This window comes from Coenobita brevimanus, chromosome 106 (assembly GCF_032717465.1).
Source record: "Coenobita brevimanus isolate Jiangsu-jjx chromosome 106, ASM3271746v2, whole genome shotgun sequence".
Taxonomy (NCBI): domain Eukaryota; kingdom Metazoa; phylum Arthropoda; class Malacostraca; order Decapoda; family Coenobitidae; genus Coenobita; species Coenobita brevimanus.
Window position 1 is genome coordinate 11,287,540 of NC_137059.1, and position 15,782 is coordinate 11,303,321.

Here is a 15,782-nt window from a genome sequence, read left to right on the forward strand (position 1 = left end):
ACAGAAATAGACAGACAGACGAGTAGACACGCAGACAGACGGACATAAACCAGTCCCTTCGTGCCGGTGAGTTTTGTAACCATGTGTGTGTGTGTGTGTGTGTGTGTGTGTGTGTGTGTGTGTGTGTGTGTGTGTGTGTGTGTGCAAGCCCCACCTTTTATCATCATCATCATCATCATCATCATTATTATTATTACAAAAACCTACAATTTACCACATCATTGCTAACCGCACTATAATATGGGATGCAGGCTAACCCCACCTCAGATTAACAGGTGGTCAATGATGGCGATTTCCCTTAAAAAATCGTCTGAGCTTGCAGGGAGAGAGAGAGAGAGAGAGAGAGAGAGAGAGAGAAATAGATGGACAGATGGATAGATAAAACCGTCTGAACGCGCAGAAATTTACTGATAGATAGATAGATAGACAGATGGATTGATAGATAAATTTTGAGATAGATAGAGAGATATTCAGATAGATGGATAAATAAATAGATACATATACAGATAGATACACAGATATGGGTAGATATATAGATAGATGAAGAGATAGATAGACAGATAGATAAACACTCCCAGATGTCTTTCTCTAAATAAATCGTCTGGTGGTGATAAGGTGTAATCGTAGAGAAGAGGTTGTGTGTGTGTGTGTGTGTGTGTGTGTGTGTGTGTGTGTGTGTGTGTGTGTGTGTGTGTGTGTTTCCATGTATGACTGTGTAGGCGTAATTTATACGCTGTGTACAGTGTGTGTGCATTGTGTATGTGACTATGTGTACGTGTGTGCATATGTGCGTGTGACTGCGTGTGCGTGTGGTGGACAGCTATTTCCTGGGTTATATAACGTTATGTAAGGAACCTCTCTCTCTCTCTTTCCTCACCTCCTCCTTATTCCTACCAACACCACTACTGCTACTACTACTATTACTATCACCGCTACCACCACCACCACCACCACTGCTACTACTACTATTACTATCACCACTACCACCACCACCACTACTACTACTACTACTACTACTACTACTATAAACCTCAGCCATAAAAATATCAGCTGGTAGTGGTACTAAATAAATCTATCAATCTATCTATCTATATATTGCCAGACACCTTAATCCCGTAAGGGGTGGCCACAAACAAACCGCCTCCATGTCGCCCTGTCCCTCGCCACTTCACTGCCCTGCTCCCAGCTCACACCCCCTTCTCTCATATACCTCTCCACTCCATCCCTCCATCTCATCCTCGGCCTTCCTCTCCCCCTCCCCCCTCCACCTCAGTCACATACACTCTTCCTGTCAGTCTCTCACTCTCCATCCTCTCCACATGGCCAAATAAATACAATAAATCAGTATATAAATAAATACGTACATAAAATATATAAATTCACAAATAAATAATAAACCTAAAAAAGAATAAAAAATAAATACACTAAAATAAACATAAATCAAATAAATACATAAGAATAAATAAAATAAATACACAAAAATAAACAAGTAAAAATAAATTAATAAAATAAAATGTAAACAAATAAAAAATAAAATGACAATATAAATAAAATAAACAAAAATAAATAAATAAACTAAAAATAAAAATAAAATAATGTAAACAAATAAAAAATAAATAAAATAAATGAAATATAAATAAAATAAAAATAAAATTAATAAATAAAAATAAATTAAATCCATAAACCTGATAAAAATAACGAAATAAACAGCAAATAAAAACATACTAAATACATAAATGGACTACCGGAAACGAGAAGTCATCGTACTGAAGGGGTTGAGATGATGTAATGCTGATGGAGAGAGAGAGAGAGAGAGAGAGAGAGAGAGAGAGAGAGAGAGAGAGAGACGCAAATATATAAAACAAAATGAGAAGGATGAAAGGAAGGAAAGAAGGAAGGAAGGAAGAAAGGAAAGAAAGAAGGAAGGAAGGAAGGAAGGAAAAAAGGAAGGAGGGAAGGAAGGAAAGAAGGAAGGAAGGAAAGAAGGAAGGAAGGAGGGAAGGAAGGAAGGAGGGAAGGAAGGAAAGAAGGAAGGAAGGAAAGAAGGGAAGGAAGGAGGGAAGGTCGGAGGAAACACGGAAACATCAAGAAGAGGTAGGAGAGAAAAGGGGTAGGACAGAAGAGAGGTTGGAGAGAAGAGAGGTAGGACAGAAGAGAGGTAGAAGAGAAGAGAGGTAAGACAGAAGAGAGGTAGAAGAGAAGAGAGGTAGGACAGAAGAGAGGTAGAAGAGAAGAGAGGTAGGACAGAAGAAAGGCAGGACTGAGGAGAGGTAGGACAGAAGAGAGGTGGGACAGAGGAGAGGTAGGACAGAAAAGGTAGGACAGAAGAAGTAGGACAGAGGAGAGGCAGGATAGAAGAGAGGTAGGACAGAGGAGAGGTAGGACAGAAAAGGTAGGACAGAGGAGAGGTGGGACAGAAGAGAGGCAGGACAGAAGAGAGGCAGGACAGAAGAGAGGCAGGACAGAAGAGAGGCAGGACAGAAGAGAGGCAGGACAGAAGAGAGGCAGGACAGAAGAGAGGCAGGACAGAAGAGGTAGGACAGAAGAGAGGCAGGACAAGAGAGGCAGGACAGAAGAGCAGAAGACAGTAAGGAGAGAAAGACTGGGGACAAGAAGGCCCCTTTTAGTCGCCCCATACGAGCAGGGATACTGGGGAACTATTCTCCCCCCCTCCCTCCCCGCTCCCCAGGGGGTTAAGAGACTGGGAAACCGAGAACAGCCTCAAAAGAACAGTTATAACACAAGAACACCACAGAAAATAACAACAATCAGCTGTAATAACAAAAATAACAGCACATCGGAAACGGGCCATTACAGACGAAAATACATTGTGTAAACAGACCCAACGCAACAAAGAAAAGGTCGACTAGAAAGTGTTATTACTACTACTATAAATTATTATTATTATTATTATTATTATTACAGCAGTAGTAACAGTAGTAGTAATAGCAGTGGAGGTTGTAGATGTTGTTATTATTATTATTATTATTATTATTACCAGTAGCAGTCGTTGTTGTTGCTGTCTGCTGTAATTTAATTATTATTATTATTAGTAGTAGTAGTAGTAACAGTACTAGTAATAGCAGTGGAGGTTGCAGATGTTGTTATTATTATTATTATTATTATTATTACCAGTAGCAGTCGTTGTTGTTGCTGTCTGCTGTAATTTAATTATTATTATTATTATTAGTAGTAGTAGTTGTTGTTGTTGTTGTTGTTGTTGTTGTTCCTGTTGTATAAAAATATGATGACGACGATGATGATATTATTATTATTATCATCATTATTATTATTATTATTATTATTATTTTAGTAATACTAAAAATTTACTTATTATTCCCTGAGCCATATTTCAGCAGAGGTAAGTGAATTCTATACCCAACCCCCCCAATTCCAAAATTCTCTCAAAATAAATAAAAAACGAAGGAAAATAGGAAAAAATAAAATAAAATAATGCGGTCAGGGGAGTGGAGGGGCCCTGCGTCCTCACTTACGTCATTCTTAACTTATTCTTAGTCTTGGGGTTCCGGTGGCCTGATGTCTTAGCTTTGTTCCTTTACCGACTTATTCTGAGGAGTATGTGGGTGTGTGGGAGGTTTGTGTGTGGGGGGTTTGTGTGGGGGGGGGTTTGTGTGTGGGGGGGTTGTGTGGGGGGGGGTTGTGTGGGGGGGTTTGTGTGGTGGGGGTTGTGTGGGGGTTGTGTGTGTGTGTGTGTGTGTGTGTGTGTGTGTGTGTGTGTGTGTGTGTGTGTGTGTGTGTGTGTGTATGTGTGTGTGTGTGTGTGTGTGTGTGTGTGTGTGTGTGTGTGTATGTGTGTGTGTGTGTGTGTGTGTATGTGTGTGTGTGTGTGTGTGTGTATGTGTGTGTGTGTGTGTGTGTGAGAGAGAGAGAGAGAGAGAGAGAGAGAGAGAGAGAGAGAGAGAGAGAGAGAGAGAGAGAGAGGCCTTAAAATTCTGAGGAAATATGTATAGCTACGTAATGCTCCTTAACCCCACTTTGTTTGGCCGAGCAAACCCATGGACCACAAGTAAGCATGTTTATGTATAGCTACTTAATGCTCCTTAACCCCACTTTGGCCCAGCAGACCCATCGATCACAGGTAAGCATGTTTCTGTGGGGCCGTCCTACAGGTACAGCACAGTATATACACCGTGAGGCATGATTTATATTTATGTATTTATTTATTTATAATTATTTCTGTTGCCTCCAGACGATTTTATTCACCTATGGGACAGTCCTCGTAGTGAAGGGGCAGAGTGAGCCAAAAGTATGTTCCAAAAATTTACCGAATACAAAAAAATAAAATAATAATAATAATAATAATAATAAAACTGGACTATCCAAAATAAACACTACTCATTTTACTCTAACTTGGCCTAAATTGCCATCCCGCCAACTTGAATGCTGAGCTGTAACACTAGATTAATACTAGAATATGATGCTAGTCACGAAGAAGTGCAATGGAAAGGATGAAAACCGTAATATTGTCTCTGCCGCTGAGCTACGTGAAATGCTAGTCACGAAGAAGTGCCATGGAAAGGACGTACCGGTATAGCCGTAGTACTGTCTCTTTCTGCCGCTGAGCTACGTGAAATGCTAGTCACGAAGAAGTGCCATGGAAAGGACGTAGAGCCGTAGTATTGCCATTTCCTGCCACAGAGCTTCGTGAAATGCTAGTCACGAAGAAGTGCTATGGAAAGGATGTACAGCCGTAGTACTGTCTCTTTCTACCGCTGAGCTACGTGAAATAAGCTGAAATGAACGAAAAATCACGGCCAAGTTAAGGTGAAAGGAGTATAGTGAAGGTAGGTTTTTCACGGTACTTCGTTGGTTGTAAATGTTCTTTTGACGGAACTCACTCTCTCTCTCTCTCTCACATACACACACACACACACACACACACACACACACACCAACCGATCTCATTCTCCTGTCCTCTAAATGGTTAGGTAATCAAAGTGTCTAGATTCTCATCGCAAGAGAGAGAGAGAGAGAGAGAGAGAGAGAGAGAGAGAGAATGCTCCCAGGATTATTAAGGGGCAAGGGAGAGTCAGACAGGATGCTACAGCTAGGTCCGCATCACTTCCTGTCCTGCCATTGGTCACTGACGCATGCAGCTGTGACGTCACAGGGGCTCGGAAGTTGTCTTGTCACGTACACGTCTATTACTTCCGTACACACACACACACACACACACATACACACAGCACTTAACTATATGGTCAAGCACTACACACACACACACACACACACACACACACACACACACACATAGCCAAATGACAGCAGTACCTGTAGTCCCAGTATATGTAAAACGTGAACCCAGTGGACTGCAGGCTGAATCCCCCTTCTTCTGTACCCACCATCCTCCTTTCGTGAGGTCAGAAGTTGAGGTGCATTTATATAATCAGGCAGCTCCACCGGCAGGATAATATCAGTGCCACCACGTGATGGCCCCCCTCTCCATCACTATGTCCGAACGATGACACACATACACACTCCATATCACACATACAAACATGGGCACGGATTAACATACATACATACATACATACATATATACTGTACATAAATGCAGAAACATACATAATTTAATACACATATATACATGAATTCACACACACATTCATACATACGTTACTACATACAACCATACATAAACATACATATTTACATATACACACAAGTTCACACATACATCCATACATACGTTAATACATACAAGCATACATAATTTCATATACACATACATGAATTCACAAATACATTCACACATACGTTAACACGTACATGCATTCATACATACATAATTACATATACATATATAAGTTCACACACATTCATACATACGCTAATACATACACACATTACATACATACACACATACATACCGTGGTCAGGAATAATACATGAAGGTGAGACACAATCAATCAGGGAAATAACTTAAGTAATTATTTTAAACCTAAATTTATTAACAAGGAAGTTGAGAAGGAACTAAAAATTGGACCTGTGGGCTTCGCGACTATGAGACAGTAGGCGGAAAGTAGTATGCAAAGCACCTTCCTGGCAAAAGTCTCATACAAAAAAGAGGGAGGGAGAGGGAGGGGAAGACCGAGGATGAAGTGGAGGGATGGAGTTGAGAGGTTATATGAGGGAGGGGGGAGTGAGTTGGGGGAGGGTAGGAAAATGGTGGGTGACAGCGACTTGGAGGCGTTTTGTCTGCGGCCACCCTTTGCGGGATTAGGGCGTCAGGCTATAGACAGACAGATAGATAGATAGAAAAAATAAAGGCGAAATATAACAGATATACTTAAAATACAATCGGTTCTTAAATTACATATGAAGCTTTTTTAGATGTTGCCAAAAAGAAACTGAAAAAAAAGTGTGTGTGTGTGTGTGTAATTCACCGGGTCAGTCAGGATCACTTGATGGTCGAGATCGTCAGCTTTTATCCTCCCGGAAGGGAGCTGAGAGCTCATATAGTCCGATCTAAGGGCAAGGCTGTGACCATCACACACGCACACACCCGTCCCCTTGCTCAAGGGGGACAGTAACCACCCACTTCGTCAGTGAAACTTTTCGCAACCTGAGCGAGGCGCGAACTCCCGTCCACCAGTTGGCAAGCGAGAACGTTACCACTGCACCAGCGAGCGGTGTGTGTGTGTGTGTGTGTGTGTGTGTGTGTGTGTGTGTGTGTGTGTGTGTGTGTGTGTGTGTGTGTGTGTGTGTGACAGGATATGTGTGTGTACATGGCAGGACGTGTGTGCGTGGGAGGTATGGCATACGTGGTCTCTAGGTCACTGGACAAGGTGATAATTGTGTGTGTGTGTGTGTGTGTGTGTGTGTGTGTGTGTGTGTGTGTGTGTGTGTGAGAGAGAGAGAGAGAGAGAGAGAGAGAGAGAGAGAGAGAGAGAGAGGATAATGGCTGGCACACGTTCACAACTGGGCGAAACGCAAAAATATAAATATCGTACACACACACACACACACACACACACACACACACACACACACACACACACACAGTTAAGTAGCCTTCCTGTGTACACATTGCCTTCCACATACACGTTCATACATACATACACCCATGTTATTAATATTCTCTCACCCTCTCTCTCTCTCTCTCTCTAGTATTATCAAGAACTTTCAAAATTAAAATTAATTTAGCCTGTTATTACAAACACTGAGAGAGAGAGAGAGAGAGAGAGAGAGAGAGAGAGAGAGAGAGAGAGTTGTACATTTGTTCACATTTTCCTGTACATATCATCTCTTATCTCTTTCCGCCCGCCTCTCGAATCAGTCTTCTCTCTTTCTCTCTCTTCCTCTCTTTTTTCTTCCATTTCGCTCCTGCTACTAAGTGACAAGACGCTCTCTCTCTCTCTCTCTCTCTCTCTCTCTCTCTCTCTCTCTCCCAACGACTTAATTTATAATGATGGGGTAAATGGAGAGGATGAATGAGACTAACTAGGAGTGTATGAGTGAGGTGGAGGGGCAGACCGGGGATGAGATGGAGGGGTATATGAGAGAGATTGAGTGATATGGAGGTGATTCATGTGTAACATAGATTGACAATTACACACACACACACACACACACACACAGCTGAATATTTGCAGTAATCTGTCTATCGGTGTGTGTGTGTGTGTGTGTGTGTGTGTGTGTGTGTGTGTGTGTGTGTGTGTGTGTGTGTGTGTGTGTGTGTTTTGGGATTGAGTATTTCACACCATCTTCCCTCCCTCCCTCACCCTCTCTCTCTCTCTCTCTCGCTATTTCACATCACAAGGACACACCACGTCAGACAGTATTACAACAGCCGCCACTCTGAAAGCCTCTCTAGACAGCACAAAGACACCACCCTAACAAAAGCATTCCTACACACGACTCTCTAATACATATGCATACACTTACACACACTCCCTTATGTGTACGTCAACCTGTGTATATGTATCATGTATGTATCTCGGACTACACATGACTCTTAATACATACACTGACTTACACATGACTGTTTAATACATATGCATACACTTACACACACTCCCTTATGTGTACGTCATCCTGTGTATGTGTATCATGTATGTATTTCTTCTACTGTGATAAATATACCTACACATGACTGTTTTAATACATACACTGACTTACACATGACTGTCTAATACATGTGCATACACTGACTTATACTTGCTTACATGTACGTATTTTGGGTGTATATGTATGTTTCCTTGTGTATTTCTTCCGCTAAGTCGTTTTGGGTGTGTATGTACGTTTTCCTGTGTGTATTTCTTCTGCTTACACATCAAAACATTCCTACACATGGCCGTCCTATGCATACACGGACTTACACATATACAACCTCATGTATACTAACTTCTGTACACATGACAGCAGTGTATGTGTATCTATGTCTGTCTATCTATCTATCTATCTATCTATCTACTGCTTACACATCAAAACACTCCTACACATGGCCGTCTTATACATACACGAGCTTACACAAACACAGCCTCATGTATACTAACTACTTTATGCATGACGGCTGTGTATACATATCTATCTATCTATTTGTTTATCTATCTATCTCTCACACAGTAGCTCCTAAGAATATACACTGTTTATATAAATACATATCTCATACAAGCACCATACATGCACTCCATACAACATACAGGCATATCCATACAAATCCCTATGCATACAACGTGGACAATTCTATATACAATAACACTGTATATTACTACCTACTTACCGATTAAATTACCTACCTTCCTACCTACTAATCTATCTATCGAGTAAGCTATCTATCGATCTGCCTACTCACCTATGTAATTTATACCTGCCTACTTGTTCACCTGCCTAACCACCTTCTTACCTACCTACCTGCCTGACATCATTTTTGCTTGCTGCCTACCTACCAGTCTGCCTACCTTCCTATATGCTTCTTGCCTATCTACCTACCTACCTACTTACACTTAGGCCTACTTACATACCCTGCATACTCGTCTACTAACCTTCTGTACCTACCTTATCCATTATTCACGTCACCCTCTAATCTACTTACCTGCCTGTCAACCTACCTACATACCAACTTACCATTCTAATTTTCTACTACTTACCTACCTACCTACCAACTCATCATTACGTATTTATCTACTCATTTATCTACTTACCTACCTACCTACCGACAGTACTTACCTACCTACCTCCCTATCTACGTGACTCCAAAGACCTACCTAATCATTACTTTCTCTCTCTCTCTCTCTCTCTCTTTACCTTATACTTCCTACCGAGGGACGATTTTACCCAGCTGTGTATGTGTGTGTGTGTGTGTGTGTGTGTGTGTGTGTGTGTGTGTGTGTGTGTGTGAGAGAGAGAGAGAGAGAGAGAGAGAGAGAGAGAGAGAGAAAGAGAGAGAGGAAATGAACAATCGAGAAAAGACAGGAGGAAAGGTAAGTAAAGGAAAAATAAAAATAATAATAATAATGATAATAATAATAATAATAATAACTAAAGCTATATATCTCTGCCAACATCATTACATCATTACCACAGCATTATAAAGACTTTCGTTACAGGAAATTGTGTGTGTGTGCTACGCAGCTGCTCATCTAAGTCATCCGTTCTCTAACTTCCGGTACAACACACACACACAAACACACACACACACACACACAATGCATATACATATACACACATAAAGACAGACAATCGTACACCTAACAGGTGTGTGTGTGTGTGTGTGTGTGTGTGTGTGTGTGTGTGTGTGTGTGTGTGTGTGTGTGTGTGTGTCTGTGTGTGTGTGTGTAAACTCACATCATGGTTCGCCCCAAGATGTCTTCATATACAGACGAATTTATCTATCCATCTATCTATCTATATTACGCAGGCAGAAGCACACATGTATGCAGAAACAGTCACATGTAAGCAGGCACAAGGACACATACGTACGCACACAGTCACAAACACACATATCCTTAAGTACAAACATAACCATTGAAAAAAACACACACACACACATCTATATCGACACTCGCAAGCACACATGGCATCCTTCCTAAAACACACACACACACACACACACACACACACACACACACACACACACACATACCGGAAGGCCCGTGTGTATTACGTAATAGATTTCCCACAACACCAGAGAAGGGGGTTGGGGGAGGGGGAGGAAGCGTAGCAACCGGGGAGGAAAGAGGGAGAGAAAGGGGGAGAGGGAGGAGGGGAAAATGAAAGAGGGATGGGAGAAGAAAGGGGATGATAAAGTGGAAAGGGAAAAGGGGAGAGTGTGTGTGTGTGTGTGTGTGTGTGTGTGTGTGTGTGTGTGTGTGTGTGTGTGTGTGTGTGTGTGTGTGTGTGTGTGTGTTGGAGGGAGGAGGGAGAAGGGGATGAATGGGGAGATACTGAAGAGGAGTGAGGAGGGAAACAGGAACATACACATAAATATGGAGGTGGGGGGGAGGAGGAATGAGAAAGGAGGAAGGAAGTGAAGAGGAGGAGGAAGGGAAAGACAGGAAGGGAACAGGAAGGAGATAAAGTAAAAGGAAGGAAGAAAGGAAGAAGGAAGAGTTACAATAAACAGTGGGAAGGAAGCAGTAAGAGTTTGGATATGCAGACGGGGAGAGACGGAGGAAGGAAGGGCGAATATGGGGAGGGGGAGATATAGGAAAAAAGATGGGGGGATGCAGAGACGAGGGGGGAGGAAAGGATAAAGAGGGGGTAAAGAGGGGAGGAACGTGGAGGGAGGAAAGAAGAGAAATAGAAAATACGAAGAGACAGTGAGGAAACGGTGAACAATAGGGCGGTAAGTGCGAAAGGGTGGGATATGGGGGAGGAAGGGAGGGGGGATAGGAAGGGAGGGGGGAGAGGAAGGAAGGGTGGATGGAAGGGAGAGGATGGGCGGTGAAGGCAGGGAGGTTGGAGGATAGGAGAGGAAGAGAGGAAGGAGGCATGGCGCGAGAGGAGAGGAAGGATGCGTGGAGAAGAAGGAGGGGGAGGTGGCAGGGAGGGGGAGATGAGGTAGATAGGTGGGGGAGGAAATGAGAAGGGCGATAAGGAGAAGGAAGGGAAGGAGGAGGGATGGAGAGGGAGGGAACGGAAGTGGGGGAGGGGAGGGAGACAAGAGAGATACGAGATGAGAAGAATGGGGAGAGGAAAGATGGGAGAAGAGGAGGGAAAGGAAAGGGACGAAGGAAATTGTATTAAGAAGGAAAGGTAGGGACCAAAGGGGAATAGGAGGGAGGAGTCTGGGTAGGAAGAATGGGGGAGGGAAAGGAGAGAACTGGAGAAGGAAAGGGGAGGAGATGAATGAGGAAAACAGACGAAAAGGAAGAAATGGAAAGCGAGAGGAAGACAAAAGGAAGGACGGAACTTGGGGGAGCGAGAGAGGGAAGAGATGAATGAGGGAGGGAAAGGAAAGATAAGTGGAGAGGGAGGAAAGAAGGGAGAGAGGGAGGGATATGAGGAGGGGGAGGGATGGGGGAGGAGAGAGATACCGCAACAACCCTCATCCTCCCACCACCACCACCACCAGCAGCGAGCGTATGTGTTTGTATATATGTTTGTTTTGCTTGTGTGGTGAAAGAGTGGTGCAAGAAGTAAGTGTGTGGAGGTGACCGCGCTGTACACACACAAGCTGGGACAAAAGGAACAACCAGGAGCCGATTGGTACACCCCGAGGAGCTGTCAGGGGCGAGTCAGGCAGGGAGATGTTTATTACGCAACCCTGTTTTCCGGGGAAGCTTTCTGACGTCACCGTTGTCAACGTTACACTAATGACGTCACCTTAGCCCCGCCCCCTACGCGTCCTGGATTGGCTGGCGGGTTGGAGGGGGGCGGAGTTACATTCGGCGCGGCTATTACTATACAAACGACTTGATGTAGGTGTTAGTTCCCCGTCTGGAACGTCTGGCGAAGCTTTGCCTAGTGGATGGTTGTAACAAGTGAAGTAGTGTTGTTGTGCTGGTAGTGTTAACTCTGGACCACCACTACCACCACCCCCATCTTTCCTTCCGTGTAGCAGCTCGCATCTTCAACAGTGCCTGCTGCTGCTGACGACTTCAAACTTTTTCACAGTTGGTAAGTATTAAGCGAGGATTGTGTCAGGCGGTGATATGATGCTACTTTGCTGTGTTGTGCTGTGTGTAGTGACGCTTGTGTTACGATGCGAGGGTCTTACTGTGGTGCTTTGTATTGTGAAGGATTGTGTCCAGTGCTGGACTGTGAAGGAGTTACGGTGCGAGATCGTGGTACTGGTTGTGATGATGTGTATGGTGAGGGTGTATTGTGGTGCCAGTCTTGTGTTGCGTTGTGATTAATGGTGACTGTGTTATGCATTATGAATGATATGTGCAGGATTGTGTTGTGGTGCGGGAATTGTGTTACGTATAGTGAGACTAGTGTGTATAGTGAAAACAGTGTATAGCAACGATTGTGCTGTGTGCAGTGGTGAAGACTGTTGTGGTGCATGGTGAGGGATGTGTTGTTTGCGTATGGCTGTGTTGCGATGTGTGGTGAGGATTATGTTGTGTGCGGTGAGGAGTGTTGTGGTGTTGCGTGAGTGTTTCAAGTGTTCTTCAGAAAGTGCTGATTCGGTGTACCATAACTGCTTTGGAAAGTGCCAATGAAAGCGTATGTGGATTGAGGTTGCACGGTCTGGTGGAGGAGGTGGAGGAAGAGGAGGAGGAGGAGGAGGAAGAGAAAGCGGGCCTCCTCCACGCTCCACCTCCTGTGAACTTGATTTCCTCGGAGTCGGGAGATGGAGGGTCACAATCCACCTTAACTTGAACTTGGACACATCGTCCTCCACATGCATCTCCTGCACACACTCCACAGCTTCAGACCGGTGGAGGATGTGGATGTAGGTCAGGGAGGAGCAGGAGCGTGGCAACTAAAAATAGGCTGCATATGTGGATTTTTAGCCGATCAGGTGGAATAGAAAGTCCACCAGGAGCCTTGGCCCCCACCAGTCTCCCATTGACACTCGCTGCGGACGGGAAGGTAGCGCTCAACCAATCTCTGGCAGCAAGATAATTCGGAGAAGTCTAAGGGGTATTGCAGCCACCTAACAGCAATTGATCCCTCTCTTGCACGTGCAACATTATTCCAGGAACTCTGAAGAAAACGGGGTGCTGCATCCTGTATTGCATCCACTCAACATCAACAAACGAAGCTTACTCTCTTGCAACATTATTCTAAGAAGGCTGAGGAGAACCAGGTATTGCACACGCTCATCAACAAATCCATCAATAGTTTGCTCCAAGAATTTCCTCCAAGATTCTAAGGCTATCTTTGTGTCTCGCTCTCTTGCAACATATTTCCAACAGTCTGAGGAAAACGGCGTGTTGCAGCCACTCAACAGCAGCAACCATCTCAAGACCTGATTGCAAGAATTTCTCCAAGACGTTTTAGTAGTCCTGCGTGCCTTCATCACTCGTGCCTTATGGAGCTTTTCAACCTTTCAAAATCTGCGAATTAACTTGTGTCTTGTAAGTTTAAAAAATTTTCCTAGGGAGTTTTGAGAGTGAGAAAAAACTGAGCATCTAATCCCGACTTTGCTCGCACCATGAACATCACTATGAATTATGATAACGGTGAAAAATATAGACAAACTGTGAATTAACTGAGATAGTGAACTTGTGCTATGAAGAACGTATGTTATATTTACTGACCAGTGCTACAACTCCCAGAAACAGAACACTTAAATAAAATCAAACTTTGTCCACGTGCCCTGTGACTCGTGAGGCAGCTGGAGTGACGGTGGTGATACAGTGAAAACAGTGAATACATTAGGCACCATGACAGCCGTGGTACATAGCAACAGTAAGTGTGAGGGGCTGTGGGGGCACGTATCATACTTCATCACACTGACGTTCATACTCATACTGGAGCTATAAGAGGATATACAGTGGCTAGATTTGACAGATCAGTGAAGTTGTCTATAATGTGTGTGTATGTGTGTGTATTTTTGGTGTGTATGTGTGTGTATTTTTGGTGTCTGTGTATAGCTTGCATGTATACCTTGATGTGTGAGATGCATATGTGTTAGTGTATTGTATCTTTCAGTATGTCACCTGTAACTTTATATTCGTCGTAAATACCCAAATTAACCCACAAGAATCCCAAAGTAGGCTAAGGTTGAATTCAATGTCCATTAATCCCCCCCTCCCAGGATTTATCTATCAATGTCCCCCAGGGTTTATCTATCAATGCCACGTACATCTATTTTTCCTCCAACCTCAATTCTTGCGTACATGTCCTTTAATCTAGCACTTAGCTCAATACCTTGGCCTACTTCTCTCTCTCTACCCTCCCTCCCGCCATCTGACTCACACGTTCGTCTCTCTCTCTCTCTCTCTCTCTCTCTGTTAACCTCGCATGGCAGTTATGTTGTGAGTTGTTTGATTTCGAAGTGCTCTCTCTCTCTCTCTCATTTCAGTGTTTGTGAGGGAATGGTTTTATCAACAGTGTACTCATGGCGTTGGCTTGTTCCTACTGTGTGTGTGTGTGTGTGTGTGTGTGTGTGTGTGTGTGTGTGGCTTATTTAAAATCTTTCAGTATTTTTTTTTTTGAGTGATGCTTGGTGGTTTTCCTATCTGTGAAGCAATTCCAGATAAATTTCATCATGTTCCAAAATTATTCGAGTCTAATGTTACTTTACTGCGTCGTAATTTCGTTTAATGTTGCGGTACTAAGTGGATTTCGTTATTTCGTTATTTATTCGTGTGTTTTACTGCTTCGTGGGTCTTCGTTACTTCTATCTTGCATGCTCGTGGTGTCGAATGATGATGCAACGTTAAAATATTCGTTACTTGCTGGTCTCCATGGTAACTGATAACGCATTTGGACCTTGATTTGTACTTGATTGGTCCGTTTGCTTGAATACTTGACCTGTTGTTTATTTATTTTATTTTTAAAGCTTGGTCTCATTTATTAAGGTGATGCTCGAAGGCCTTTTATTTTCCTTGATTTCTTTTGATGTGACGTAAGCCATTTTGATTTCCTTAACATGCATGCCATATTCTTGTGTGTGTGTGTGTGTGTGTGTGTGTGTGTGTGTGTGTGTGTGTGTCTGCTGTTACTGATTTCTTTCCGTGTTTAGTATACTCTTTTGTTACGGTACTGAATGGTATGTAGTATGCTCTTCCTTTTGGTGTGTGTGTGTGTGTGTGTGTCAGGTCTGTGATACGCTCTTGTTTTCAATTCTCTCTTATATGCTGTTTATTCCGAATTACTGTTTTTCCTTCATAACTCTTTGACGTGTTTATTTGTATTGTCTTGCCTTATATTTCCTATGTTTGTGACACGCTACTGTTTGCATATGTCACTTACTTGAGATGTGTTTGGCTGCACCTCTGTATGTGATGTGGTTTGGCTGTATGGTGTGCTTGTATGTTTGTGATGTGCTTGGGTATTTTCTAAGCTTCTGATATGCATTTTTACCAGTGTGCTTGCGGACATCTCCTTGTTAAGCTTGTGATGTGCTGTCATACTTGCTTGTGATGTGCTTGGTGGTCAGGTAGCTTGTAAACTGATGCTGTCTATCTGGTCTTGCGTGCGTGATTATTTATGAACGAAAAGGTAATATAATGTTGTCTCCACTCGTTTCCATAGACTTAAATCCACCCAAACTCTCGCGATTTGCTTGTGTCTGCCCTCCTTCCCACTCTCCCTGCTTGTGGCCTCTATTCTCTCTCTCCGCTGGCCATGAGGCGTTACCTTGACGCTGTTTTGTTTGCGATTTTACCTTGAGTAGTTGTGACAGGTTCCGCCAGAGG

At 43.2% G+C, this 15,782-nt stretch overlaps 1 protein-coding gene across 1 annotated transcript in view; it reads left to right on the forward strand.

Moving 5' to 3' along the window:
• Positions 1–11,910: 11,910 nt before the first annotated feature.
• vri (nuclear factor interleukin-3-regulated vrille) overlaps positions 11,911–15,782 on the forward strand; it is a 20,171-nt gene continuing 16,299 nt past the window's right edge. The window contains exon 1 of the mRNA XM_080285435.1: positions 11,911–12,084. The gene's annotated coding sequence lies outside the window, so the exon portion shown is untranslated. The remainder of the gene's footprint in view (positions 12,085–15,782) is intronic.